The sequence below is a fragment of the Podarcis bocagei genome (genome assembly GCF_964188305.1).
Source record: "Podarcis bocagei genome assembly, chromosome: 4".
Classification (NCBI taxonomy): Eukaryota; Metazoa; Chordata; class Lepidosauria; order Squamata; family Lacertidae; genus Podarcis; species Podarcis bocagei.
Window position 1 is genome coordinate 24,378,996 of NC_138128.1, and position 13,949 is coordinate 24,392,944.

At 45.0% G+C, this 13,949-nt stretch overlaps 2 long non-coding RNA genes across 2 annotated transcripts in view; one reads left to right on the plus strand and one right to left on the minus strand.

Annotated features, from left to right (window-relative positions):
- LOC308585238 overlaps nucleotides 1-13,949 on the plus strand; it is a 382,477-nt gene that overhangs the window by 80,530 nt on the left and 287,998 nt on the right. The gene's annotated exons all lie outside the window — the stretch shown is intronic.
- LOC308585425 lies at nucleotides 4,021-5,842 on the minus strand. Its single transcript, XR_014007390.1, has 2 exons — nucleotides 5,158-5,842; nucleotides 4,021-4,429 (listed from the first exon to the last, which is right to left on the minus strand). It is a non-coding gene; the product is annotated as an uncharacterized lncRNA (long non-coding RNA).

The following is a 13,949-nucleotide window of genomic DNA, read 5'->3' on the forward strand; positions in this document are numbered from 1 at the left end:
TGGATGAGATCTTCACGTCTCGCATCTTGAAGAAGTCACATAATATTCTGAGAGATCCCACCCACCCTGCTCACAACTTCTTTGAACTATTGCCTTCGGGCAGAAGATATAGAACAATGAAAACACGAACCACACGCCTTCTGAATAGTTTCTATCCAAGAGCTCTGATTGCACTAAATAATGATCTCAGGGCCAGTTGCAAGGTTTAGTAAGTAGGGAGTGGAAGGAATGAGATAGGTTTTAGGTTATGTTATGTTTTTAATAGGTCACGCTATATTCTGGATTATGTTATGTTTTATAGATTATGTCTAAATAGGATGAGAGTTCGGAGATACGTGCAAATGTATATGTGAACCCGGTCTTTGTGTGGGTGTTTGATTTTCGTTGTTGTGTATACTGTGTATATACGGACAATGACAATAAATTTATCTATCTATTACCACAGAACTGTAGAGGTGAAAAGGACCCCTGGTCCAACCCCTGCAAGGTAGGAATCTCAGCTAAAGCATCCATGACAGATGACCATCCAACCTCTGCTTAAAAACCTCCAAGAAAGGAGAGCTCTTACATCAGTAGCAGAAGTCTACAGTTGGCGTTGGCAAGTTGAAATGTCTCTGTTTCAATTATGTAATAGATACAGTACAGGTAGGTAGCCATGTTGGTCTGCCGTAGTCAAAACAAAATTTAAAAAATTCCTTCTAGTAGCACCTTAGAGTAGGGTTACCAGACGTCCCCATTTCCTGGGGACAGTCCCTGGATTTGCAAATAAGTCCACGGACAAATTCCATCCCCGGAATGTCCCTGGATTTCATCTAATGTCCCCGGGAAATGCAACAGCGGCAGTCTCAGCAGCCCTGAGCAGTTGGCTCTGGCTGGCTTCAGAAGGTGCTCGGATGTCCCCATATGGTGGTGTTGCAGGGGCTTTAAGATGCAGATTCTAGGCTGCCTCCACCTTCCCTGACCCCAGCAACTAAGCTGTGAAGGGAGGCTTCATGCTGCCTATCGGAGCAGCCTCCCAACTCCTACTTGTGTGCAAGCAGGAGTGGGGCAGGGATCTCTCCCTTCCCAGTTGAGGAATCCCCCCCCCCGCTTGCATGCAAGTAGGAATGGGATTGGGGCTGCTCCAATGGCCTCACCACCACCGCTCTCAGCCCTCCTTCTCCACCTTCCATGCCTGACCTACTGCACACTGCTTCCCCACCACCACCACCAAAGACCCAACAACTCAGGGGCTGCCCAGGCTCGTGGAGAAAGGAGATAGAAGCCTCAGAGGAAGGGGAAATGTAACAGTTGAGGTCAAGGCAGCTGCCGCCCCTCTGCCATCGCTGCAGCATCAACATCCCGAATGTGTAGTAATTAATTAATTAAAGCATCCCCGGATTCATTGGAAAAAAATCTGGTAGCCTTACCTTAGAGACCAACTAAGTTTGTTATTGGTATGAGCTTTCGTGTGCGTGCACACTTCTTCAGATACCAATTAATAGAGTCGAACACAGCAGAAAGATCAACGAAGGCTACATAAAGATTATTCTTAGCGTTCTTGGCATTTTTTCTTATGGTATGGTTCAGAGTAAAATATTGATCAATGGTACCCCATCGGTTTTTCATGAAGGTTATAAAACACAGTTGCCCACATATGGATGTCAGAGGGAACTGTGGTTAATTTTAAAGCAGATTTGGCGCCAGCTCCCTGGGGCCCTGGGTGCCCGGGCACCCACAAAATTCCCCATGAAGGGGCTGGGTACCCACAAATTTTGACACCAGGGCCATGCATGCAGCATGGCACCTATGGGCCCAGGGAACCAATGGTTGCAGGCCCAAACTGGGACTCCAAGTGGGCACTTACTTTCACCACTGGTACACTCCTCTGGATTTCCCTTTGCACACTGGAGCTTTCCCCCTCCTCCCCCTGTGCACCCCAACACTTTGTAGCAGATTTGGGGTGGGGGCAAATGGAGAGAGAAGAGAGTGGAACATTGAGAACCTCGCACTAACAGAATGAGTTGCTTGGATACCTTCCATACATGTGGTCTTGTGTCTTCATTCTGGGGGAGGGGAGACCTCGTTCCTCCTTAGCTATCTATAGACTTGAAAATCACTTTAGTCTGCCTTTGTTATACAGTGGTACCTCAGGTTAAGTACTTAATTCGTTCCGGAGGTCCATTCTTAACCTGAAACTGTTCTTAACCTGAAGCACCACTTTAGCTAATGGGGCCTCCTGCTGCCGCCGCGCCGCCGGAGCACAATTTCTGTTCTCATCCTGAAGCAAAGTTCTTAACCTGAAGAACTATTTCTCGGTTAGCGGAGTCTGTAACCTGAAGTGTTTGTATCCTGAAGCATATGTAACCTGAGGTACCACTGTATTCTTATTCTTATTTGTGAGCTTCATTCCAGGTTCAATTTGCAACTTTACCCATTTTTTTATTTCACTTTTGTGATCATGGTCTTCCAAAACCGTCCTCTTTCATCCTAGTTCAGTTGCATGCCAGTCAGCAGTTATAGAAAATGCATCGTGTATGTGTGTTTGTATTCTTCCAGGCTATTTGGCCATACATCACATGGGGAAGCTAATAATAGTTCTTCACCATTATGTTTGCATGTAAAATTGGCTTCAAGTCAATAAAACTGACTGGAAAGCTGGACTTTGAAGATTTACTGAGGAGGGGTGACCATGACCTCTTATTAGTCAATTTTATGAGGAATGCTCGATTTGGAGATGCTGAAATCCTAAGACAAAGAAGCCAAAGAAAGCTGCAAAAGTAAAACAAAAAAACAATTAATAGCAGCAATGTCTTCTTTTGCATGTGACTTTCATCTGATCTAAATGCTTAAAGCAAAAGAGATCTGATGTATTGAAACCTTTCACAAGAAAGATGCATGCTGCATACTAGACTGTGACACAGAAATGCAACTTCCTATGTTCCTGAAAAAGATTGTGCTTTGTTTTGAATGATTTCTCCCCATTTACACAATTCGTACATATGGCAGATTCTATTATCTGTATTTATGGTATTGACTCCAAAACCCATTTGGAAGGTTAGATAGTTCTTGTTTTGAGCTGCTTGCGTCAACAATTTAGGTACAATCTAGCCAAAGTTAAATAGAGTAGGGAAGATAGCTTGGTGGTTAAGAATGTAGCTTGCATGCACCAGATCCTAGATTCAATAGCATGTACAGTTAATTGGATCTCAAGTAGCCTCTGCAAGAGGCATTCCACAGCTGCTGTTGAAGGAGACAATACTAGTTAGATGGACTAATTGTATGCCTCTATATAAGGGAATTTTATATGTTTAGACTCTAAAACAGGGCTAGCCAGCAGTGAACTACAACTCCCAAGATCATTAGCCATGCTGAATGGGGCTGATGGCAGTGGTGGAGGAAAACATCTCGAGAGCCCCATTTTGGCTTACCCTTGCATTAAAATTCTTATTTTCACATTCCATTGACATTAGTAGGAGGGAGGTTTCTCATTGATGTGCCAGTGTTTCATTCCCTGCTTCCACAATTTCTCTAAGCCTCTAACAAAAACCAGCAAAGCAGTCACATGCTATTGATTTCAAGGTTGCCAAGAACAGTATATTTTAGCCATCAAATGCCTGGGGAAACAGAAATGGTTTTAAGTTCCTACTGCAAGTAAATAATGAGGGAGACAGAGGCACCTCACCAGACATCTTAGGTGCCAGAACGCAAACTTGCTCAAGATCACAGGATTCCTTAAGGAAGAACTTCACAAGGAATCTCCATTGTAAGGAAACGTCATGTCTCCAATTCGTTGAGGAGACAGTAGTCAAGCAAAGCTGTGTTTCTGTGTTTTTCTGGCTGGTGGATTCATTATGATTCCTTTCTTTAGGCTTTTTCTGTGCCATCCACACCCAATCGACTGTGTCCCCTGGGCAGTTCACAATTTAAAATCAATAAAATACAAATACAATCAAACAGTACTAAAACAATCAATGTATAAAAGCATCACCAGCAGAAAATAATAAGCAGCATAAAACCAGAATCAAAATCTCTCTCACACACAATTTCATAGTATTTATTTTACACTAAGTTAAAGCTTCAAATAATGGAAAATGTATCTTGGAAACACTCTTTGTAACAAAAGGCTGATTGTGTTGCAAGATCTTTGATACGGATGCTTTGAGGGAATCCAGTGCTAGAATCCATTGCTCTTGCAGCAGTGTGTGGTAGTAAAAGCTTTGTAACTCAGTAGGCCGAGCTATTAAAAAGTCAGTCAATGTGTTTCCACATTTAACAACCCATGGGAGCTGACTTCCCAGTGCTACACAGCTGCGTTATCATTATGCTTTCCCAACAATGAATTATCACATTCTTGGCTGCTGTCCAAAGGTGAACCCTCCATGGCACCAAGTTGAGGTATGGGCTTTCCAGTTTCTTCTTTTAAGGTAGGAGGGAAAACAGCTCATGTCTGGAGGAAACAAACAGAAGCGGGTGAGTGTGTTCAGATCATTTCTTCAAGATAATAAGCAGATAACTATATATGCAACAAAACAGGAGTCCTGTCACCATTCACATACAACCCTGGAGAATGAACCTTCTCAGAAGCTGCAGAATTTTCAAGTGATAAGTACCACACAATGGCTTTAAGTGCTTGTTTCAAGGACTTTTCACAGATTTTAAAAAATGACAACTGTGTGGTATAGTGGGTAGACTCTTAGGGTTGGACTAGGAAGACCCAGGTTCAAATCGCTCCTAGAACTTGCTGCTTCAAGCAAACCATGGTTTCTCAACCTGACCTACCTCACATTTTGTGAACACAAATCATATAACTCCCATGTGCAATGCCCTGAGCATATAAACTGGCCTCCCCCTCCCCCATTGTGTCATTTGGCTGGCATTGTTCAGCATAATATTCTGTAAACTGCCATTCATAAAAAAAAAAGAATTCAAGGGGACTTATTCCAAGGGGAGTGTGTCAAAGATGACAGTGTCACTGAATATGTTTTCTGCTCCCCACCAATCAAAATATATTTTAAAAAAATTAAAAATTGTCCAGTAGCACCTTAGAGACCAACTAAGTGTGCATGCACACGAAAGCTTATACCAAGAACAAACTTAGTTGGTCTCTAAGGTGCTACTGGACAATTTTTATTTTTTTTTATGTTTCAACTGCGTCAGACCAACACAGCTACCTACCTGAATCTCCCCACAAATCAGTTCTGCAGTCGAAACAGGAAAGTGAAAATAAGATGGCTGGCACATGGAGACACCTGAGAGTTAGTCCACCCATACGTAATGGTGATAATTTTGTTCCTGGTGTAATTGCCTCATAGAATATATCACACATAACTGATGAGCAAAGAGTGTTCCATCACATTCGCTGGACACAGTTCACTCTGCAAAGAAGATCTTGCAAGTCATGTTGCAGAAATTTAGGTGTGTACATATCGCTGCATACCAGGTGAAAGTATTAATAGAAATATGCATTTCCAAACTGAAATAATCCTTACTTCCCATGCGTTTCTTTCTTCTTCTTTTGGTCTCTTCAGTCTAGCAGTTCTCTCTCTGGCTCTATAGGCCTCAGCTTGTCTTGACAAATGAATGCATTGCTTTGGGCACAAGTACAGACGCTTATCAACAACTGTCTCGTACAGATACGTTCAAAGATGTGGCATGAAGTTCCTCTGTACATTTTTCTTCTTTGGCCCAGAAACCTTTCTGACTAGCCTTCCTTGAACAAATTCATTTCCTGTTAAATGGTGAAGCGAGGAAATAATCACACTGATATGCTGAAGAAGGTGGTTGGGGCTTCTGCACAAAAGCCTTCCTGTTTGTGCATTCTTAGGCCATGACAGATCAACTAATATTCCTCATATGACCACTCCCATAAGGATTTATTGAGTGCTGGAATAACAGAGGAGGAATTGTCTTGGGTTTGGGTATATAAAAAAGCACCCCCAAAAAGGGAGGGGGAGTTTTTTCCTCAAATGTTTTGCAGGAAATTTGCCTGAAAGTTTTTAATTTTATAATATATCAAATTTAACTCTTTTTGTAAAAAAACACACCAAGTCTTTCAGGAATTCATTTGGAGACAAAAGAGGGGTAAAAGGAGTGGAGAAGACATACAAAGACGTTTATTGCCACAGCATAGGAAACAGAAGAGACAGCAGACCTGAATTTTTAATTACTAATTTTTGAAGTCACTCTTCTCTGAATTTCCCTGAAGACGGGCTGCCAGTCACTGTTTCTCACCCTAACCTACCTCACAGAGCTGTTGTGGGGATTAAATGAGGAGGGGAGAACCTTGCATGGCACCTTGGCCTCCTTGGAGGGATAAAAGTGCAACATATGAAATAAAACATAGTTTGGGGGTTGGTGATGGGGACATAACAGAGGGAGGGGGGTCGTAGAACATTCCTTCACTTTCTGTCCCTCATGTGATTGAAATCGCACAAGAAGGGGGAACCCCTGGGCCACCACACACCAGACATTTAAAGCCCTAGGTACCAGTCCTGGCTTCCCTCAAAGAAGTCTGGGGGCTCCAAATATATTTGCTATAGGTGTAGAGTTGCTAGCTATGGTTCCTGGAGTTCCCTGTGAAGAGAGATTGATGGTGAAGCCACTCTAAGAATTGGAGCTCCAGAGGGTCTTCTAACAACTCTCAGCACTCTTAACAAACAACAGCTCCCAGAATTCTCTGAAGGAAGATATGCCCTTTTAAAGTAGTCTGGTATTGCTTTAAATGTCTGGTGTGAATGTGGCCCTAGTAACAGCAAGGGTTAGTCTCACTGCAGTTTCCCACAGCCAGACTGTGGCACTAAATATGGAGCCCAGATCAATTTGTTTAGCTGGTGGAAGGCAAAAGCAACTACCTGTACATGGTGCTGATCACAACAAGCCTTTGTTTATAGATTTTGATTTGATTTATTAAACTTTATACTTTTAAAAGGGTGTCAAAGTGATGTGCAATAGTTACAATACAATAAAATATCATACAAACATATCAAAACAATACACAAAATCTGTACAGTAATCATTATAAACACACTCACACTGGGGACTCACTCTGTATGTTTCCTGACACAAGGTGACAAAGTTCGTCTCAGTACACCCCAATTGAAATGGATCTGGAAAACCCCAAAATGCCTCAATTGGTCAGCAGCCACCCACTCATAAACCTCACCAAGGAAGAAGATCTTTGTACTTGGTCCAATAATTAGTTATTCAGATCTTCCAGGTCCAAGAAGTGTTTCTGGGTAAAGAGATACCTATATCTCATTAGTCTGATGAATGTGGAAGTAACTTGGTGCAGTGCTTGAGTGACTTCAAAGAAGATGCTAAAAGCATGGTTTCTGATGTGCCACAGTGATGTCACAGCAGCCCATAGCGTGTGTGCTTAGAAGTTCCTCACCACAGGAGAGGAAGGCCTGCAGGAGGCAAAGCCAGATGCAATTGTTTTTCTAATGCTCATTAATGGCCAATAACCAACAGTGGCAAACGGCACACCTGTACAGTAGAACAAGGAAAACAAATGTGCTCATGGTGTCCTGAAAATTCTCTAACCACATTGCTGAGGTTATCATTCAAAATGAAAATGGCAGTTTCCCACATCAGATATGGTGTCAAACCACATCAACCAGCTCAAAAACTAAGATTGCAAAGGGGCAAAAACATTTTTATAATTTCTTTGCATTGCTCTTTCAATTACCCTTCCACTTTGTTGCACCACTAGATTCTGTATGAAAGAAGAAGAAGAAAACCTCATGTGTTTGCAGAATTGAGTCATATGGCTATAAATCATCTCTCTGGTGGAATCAGGCAGTTGAAATAAAGGGAGAGAGCTGAAAGGGAACACCCACAGTGATATGTAGCACAGCATAAGCTAGGTAAACATACGTGGGTACTTTTTTCTCTCTCCTGGACTATGGAACCCTAGGGACGCAGGTGGCGATGTGGGTTAAACCACAGAGCCTAGGGCTTGCTGATCAGAAGGTCGGCAGTTTGAATCCCCGCAGCGGGGTGAGCTCCGTTCCTCGGTCCCTGCTCCTGGCAACCTAGCAGTTCAAAAGCACGTCAAAGTACAAGTAGATAAATAGGTACTGCTCCGGTGGGAAGGTAAACGGCGTTTCCGTGCGCTGCTCTGGTTCGCCAGTCATGCTGGCCACATGATCCGGAAGCTGTCTGTGGACAAATGCCGGCTCCCTTGGCCAATAAAGCGAGATGAGCGCCGCAACCCCAGAGTCGATCACGACTGGACCTAATGGTCAGGGTCCCTTTACCTTTTTATGAAACCCTAATTTCCACTTTTACATGGAAATGCTGCCTGAATATAGAAATCCTGGTTATAGATGCGAAAAGAAAAGGGCACGGCTGAAAATACTGAGGTTGTGATCTTTTACGTTAGTGAATTATTCCAGGATGCAAAAACCAGTCTGTTGCCAAGTTGTGCTTTCCTTTTTTGCTGCTCCCTTTAATTTCCAAGAAAGGAGGCAGAAGTTCCCTTTGCAGAATCGTAAACTGTGGTCTCTAACAGCACTATGAGCAGCGGTCACTTCTCACCTCTTGCAGCCCGCATTCCTGACGTCCCAACAGTGGCATGCAAAGTGCAAGAACAGCAGTCTGTATCAGTGACTCACAGCAAGACAGGAACTCTCAGCAGATCCACCCTTCCTTCCTGTACTGTATCAGCTGAATCGCCAGAAAAACCACAGGCAAAGGCGAGAGCAAAGAAAACCGGGGTGGGGGTGTGGGGAGAGAGAGCAAAGCATCGCTCAGGAACGTTTAGAAATGCAGGACTCTTACTACTACATTGCAGACACACACAGACACTTAGGACAAATGACTTTTAAGTCCCTTGACTGCCCCTTTTCCAGGAAGGCCTGCTATTTCTAGAAAATCTCACATAACTGAATCAGCTGCAGAGCTTTTTATTCCCAGCAGTGAAGGTTACTTAACCAACTTCTACAGTCTTGTTGAGGAAGACTGGCTTTCTTGTTTTTAAAGAAATTAACAATGAAAAAGGTGACTGGGCTGACTTAAATTTTTGAATTTCCCTTTCCCCCTCATTGTATGGAATCGATAATTTTGTTTTACATTTTCTAAAGGTGAAAATGGCCATCTCCCTGGAAAAGACCCTGATGCTGGGAAAGATGGAGGGCACAAGGAGAAGGGGACGACAGAGGACGAGATGGTTGGACAGTGTTCTCGAAGCTACCAGCATGAGTTTGACCAAACTGCGGGAGGCAGTGGAGGACAGGAGTGCCTGGCGTGCTCTGGTCCATGGGGTCACAAAGAGTCGGACACGACTAAACGACTAAACAACAACAACAACAACAAAGGTGAAGATCCTGAGACGATAAGAAGATCCCTGTTGGATCAGGCCAATGGCCCATCTAGTCCCACATCCTCCTCTCACAGTAGCCAAACTACAAGCAGGATCCAAGCAGAAGACTACTTTCCCCTCCTGCAGTTTCCAGCAAATCATGTTGCAGTGAGACCTGGCAAGCTAACCCTGTGTTGTGGGTGGGTACGTTTGGATAGCCACAACACCCGATTGGTAGGTCCCTTGATGCAGGGTTCAATCAGGCCAATGGGACGCAGGCTAAATGAACCAAGAGACCTATATATACTTATGCATGTGACCCAGAGCTTCCTCTTTTGGTGCGTGCATCGGAACACCCGCCCACCTCTCCCTATATTTAGGGCTTGTGTGCTTGTCCTTGCTATGCCGTTGTGTGTCGTTTGTCGTTGAGACAGGGGCACAGCAGGAATTTCCCCACTTGGCTGATTGGCTGTTGCCATTTAGGTTTTGCCTGCTGCGTAGCAAATTGTCACAACTTGTAAGGTTGCGGATAAGCTCTGGTTCAGGTGACAGGGATGGGAGAACGCTCTCGCCATCCCTATGTGAAGGGTATTCCGTTAAAGGAATCCAGGGACTCGATGGTTTGGTCAGCCCCTGAGAGGGGGTTGTGCCCGTGCCTGAGTCCAGGGGAGCATTTGGGTGGCAGAGATACCCTGTTCCCAGTTTTCCGCTTATCCAGGTGTTCACCCTAGGCCGACCTATGCTGTTGTCCTGGGTCAGCGCTACCTGCAACGGTGCAGGGAGCTAGTCGAACCAGAGCCTATGCAACCATTCACTTGCTATAATCAATAAAGTTGTGGCCTAAATTCTGCCAAAAAACCAAACCAAAATTTGAGTCTTGTCTGAATTTATTTAAGAGGGAGGTTTAAAGGTCGAAACATGTAACTGGTATTCAGAAGCATAATGTCTCTGACTCTATAGTAGAGGCAGAGCATAGCAATCAAGGCTAGTAACCATTGATAGCATTATCCTCCAATCCTCTTTTAAAGTTGGTGGTCAGCACTGCATTCTGGGGGAACAAGTTCCACAGTTTTACTATGCACAGAATGAAGAATTCCTGTGTCCTTAACCTTCCAACATTCAACTTCATTAGACATCCAGGTGTTCTAGCGATACGAGAGATGCCCATGAATACTTTTATACACTTCTTTCATGGCACCTCTTGCTCAGCTTTCCTCTCAACTAAAAAATCCCAAATGCTGAAACCTTTCCTCATAACGGAGTCACTCCATCCGCTTCTCCATTTTGCTTGCCCTTTTCTGAGCCTCCTGTGGTTCCTTTTTTCTGAAGGCCTCAGACTTTTAATAAACTTGAAACTGAACTGCAACAGAAAACAATGACAAAGGTACAATTATGACGAAAGCAGAAAGAATGTGCGACTGATCCCACACCACACCAGGAACCGCTGTGGTTTCGCATCTACTACTTATATCCTTTGAGATGTAAATCTTTTGCAGCTCGAGGGTCACATTCCTATTTGGGCAACCTTTGGGGGAAGGGTGGCAGCACATGCCAGAGGTGGGCAGGGCCAGAGGCAGAAGTGGGTGGAGCAACAGATATAAATTTTACCTCTGTACATCAGGCTAGTTTTTGCACATACTCACACTTCTCTCTACCCTCAATCCAGGTAATCAAGAGGCATTTTCAGAGTTCAAGGATGCATCCCATTATTATTATTATTATTATTATTATTATTATTATTATTATTACCTCGTCCATCTGGCTGGCCAGTCTGGGCAGCTTCCAACAAAATTTTATAATACAACAAAACATCAGACATTAAAAACTCCCCTAAATAGGGTTGCCTTCAGATGTCTTCTAAAAGTCAAATAGTTGTTTATTTTCTTGACATCTGATGGGAGGGTGTTCCACCGGGTGGGCGCCACTACCGAGAAGGCCCTCTGCCTGGTTCCCTGTAACCTCACTTCTCACAGTGAGGGAACCGCCAGAAGGCCCTTGGAGCTGGATCTCAGTGTCCGGGCTGAACGGTGGGGGTGGAGACGTTCCTTCAGCCACTCTTCAAGCCATGCAAAAGCACATGTGTATGGCTGGGTGTACAAGGGATGAGACGATCTTCCAGATATCCTGATCCCAAGTGTTACACATTATCTCAGTGATCCTTGCAACAGCCCTGTAAAAGTAGGACATACAGAGAAAGTAGGCCACCCAGTAAGTAAGTGACCAAGATGACATTTGAACCAGGGAGTTCCCAGTTCACATTCTTAGCCACTATCCAAACCCCCTGTTATTTACATTATAGACCATTCAATTTTTTAATCTGCTTTGCAGACAGAGAAAATGTAGAACACCCATTTGACCGTCACTTTCAGAGCAAGGAGGGTGCAAACTGGATAGCACTGCATGGGTGTTGCATTGGCAAATGTCAAGGGGTTTGGCCAGTCCAACTGCAGAGGCAGCCGTATGGATTCTCATCGTATTTTGAGGCCCTTCCCATCAACAAAGCCAAATGTTCTTCTGCCTTAAGCCTAAATTCTGCAAGATGCAGTGCCATTGGTTTTCTTATATATAGTTTAATGATTGCCAGTGCAGCAAAATGGCCCAATCTTAGGCATATAAAGCTTGCAATTATCCAGTGGCGTAGCGTGGGTTCTCAGCACCCGGGGCAAGGCAAGTAATTTGCGCCCCCTAACCCGTGGATTTTAGCACTCGAGTCTCTTCCGCGCCCCCCCAGATGTTGCGCCAGGTGCGGCAGGCCCCCCCTGCACCCCCCACGCTACGCCACTGCTCCCAGCACAAGTCTTCAGGACAGCCATCCGAAGGCTGGCGCGGGAAGAAGGTCTCTCCGCCCCACCGCCAGGCTTCGGAGCAGCCTTCCGAAGCCTGGCAGCGGGAGGAGGTCTCTCCGCCCCACCGCCAGGCTTCGGAGGAGCCTTCCGAAGGCTGGCGGTGGGGCGGAGAGACCTCCTCCCGCCGCCAGGCTTCGGAGCAGCCTTCCGAAGGCTGGCGGTGGGGCGGAGAGCCCTCCTCCCGCCGCCAGGCTTCGGAGCATCCTTCCGAAGCCTGGCGGCGGGAGGAGGTCTCTCTGCCGCACCGCCAGGCTTCGGAGGAGGTCCGAGGACAGTGGGGAAGACGCGCTGCGCTTCCCCGTTGTCCCGGAGATTTCCCTATGGACTTTTGTCTTGCGAAGGGCTGGCCAAACGCGCGCCCCCAATGTTGCGCCCGGTGCGGCCGGCACCCCTGGCACCCCCCACGCTACGCCACTGCAATTATCTGAGAGGGCCTTCTGGGGGGTGGCAGGAGAAATCCAAAAGCAACAGAAGTGTGCCATACTTTTATTAGGACAAACCAATAAGAATTGGTCCTAATAAAGCTACTCTGTTACTGTTGTTTTTGTATCCTGTGCAGTTTTGAACACAGCTACCCTCTGTTTCCTGTTTCAGTGAACAGTTCAGTTTCTGGGATCCTAGGAAGGTGTTGTTGCTGTTGTTTAGTCGTTTGGTCATGTTTGACTCTTCGTGACCCCATGGACCAGAGCATGCCAGGCACTTCTGTCTTCTACTACCTCCCGCAGTTTAGTCAAACTCATGCTGGTAGCTTTGAGAACACTGTCCAACCATCTCACATCTCATCCTCTGTCGTCCCTTTCTCCTTGTGCCCTCAGTCCTTCCCAACATCAGGGTCTTTTCCAGGAAGTCTTCTCTTCTCATGAGGTGGCCAAAGTATTGGAGCCTCAACTTCACTATTTGTCTTTCCAGTGAGCACTCAGGGCTGATTTCCTTAAGAATGGGTGTGTTTGATCTTCTTGCAATCCATGGGACTCTCAAGAGTCTCCTCCAGCACCATAATTCAAAAGCATCAATTCTTCGGCAATCAGCCTTCTTTATGGTCCAGTTCTCACTTCCATACATCACTACTGGGAAAACCATAGCTAGGAAGGGTACCTAGGTTGGATACCTAGGAAGGTACCCAACACCAAATCAGACCATTGGTGCATCTAGTTCAGTATTGACTATTGTAATTGGTAGAGACTCTCCAAGGCTATTTCCAGGTCTTAAGTGGAGATGCTAGTCAGGAATTTGCTAGTACCCTTCCTTCCTTCCTTCCTTCCTTCCTTCCTTCCTTCCTTCCTTCCTTCCTTCCTTCCCACTTTATTTCAGCTGTTCCTTGCAGGGCGACCATTACAGTGAATGGGTTTGAAATGCTTGTTTCCTGAACCAGCATTAATATCTATCTCCTCTGGCTGTGTTTTGTGGGAGTATTATGTCTCAACACTACATTTGAGGGCTATGAGATTTTCAATCAAGTCATTAAGTGGAGCTTAGTGCTCTTTAACTGCTGCTAGTGGGAAAGGGGCAACGAGAATTCAGTTTATATAACACATTAAGAAGGTTTTCAGTTTGACCTTATCAGTTTTGCTTCCCACAATAGGATTGCTTTAAGGTCCCTTATGACAATCAATCATGTGTGGAGGAACTGAGGTTCTTGAGGTCAGCCGGGAATGAGAAAGCAAAATAGAAAACAGCGTATGAGGCTGCCTGTTTCTTGAGTATCTTTGCTACATTATGGCAGGACAGCAAGTTACCTCGTATTCCCACAACAGCTTCATTTGTGTGGACTGATTTCCGGAGGTGGGAGCGGGAGGTTCATTTGAAATTGTTTCCATAAG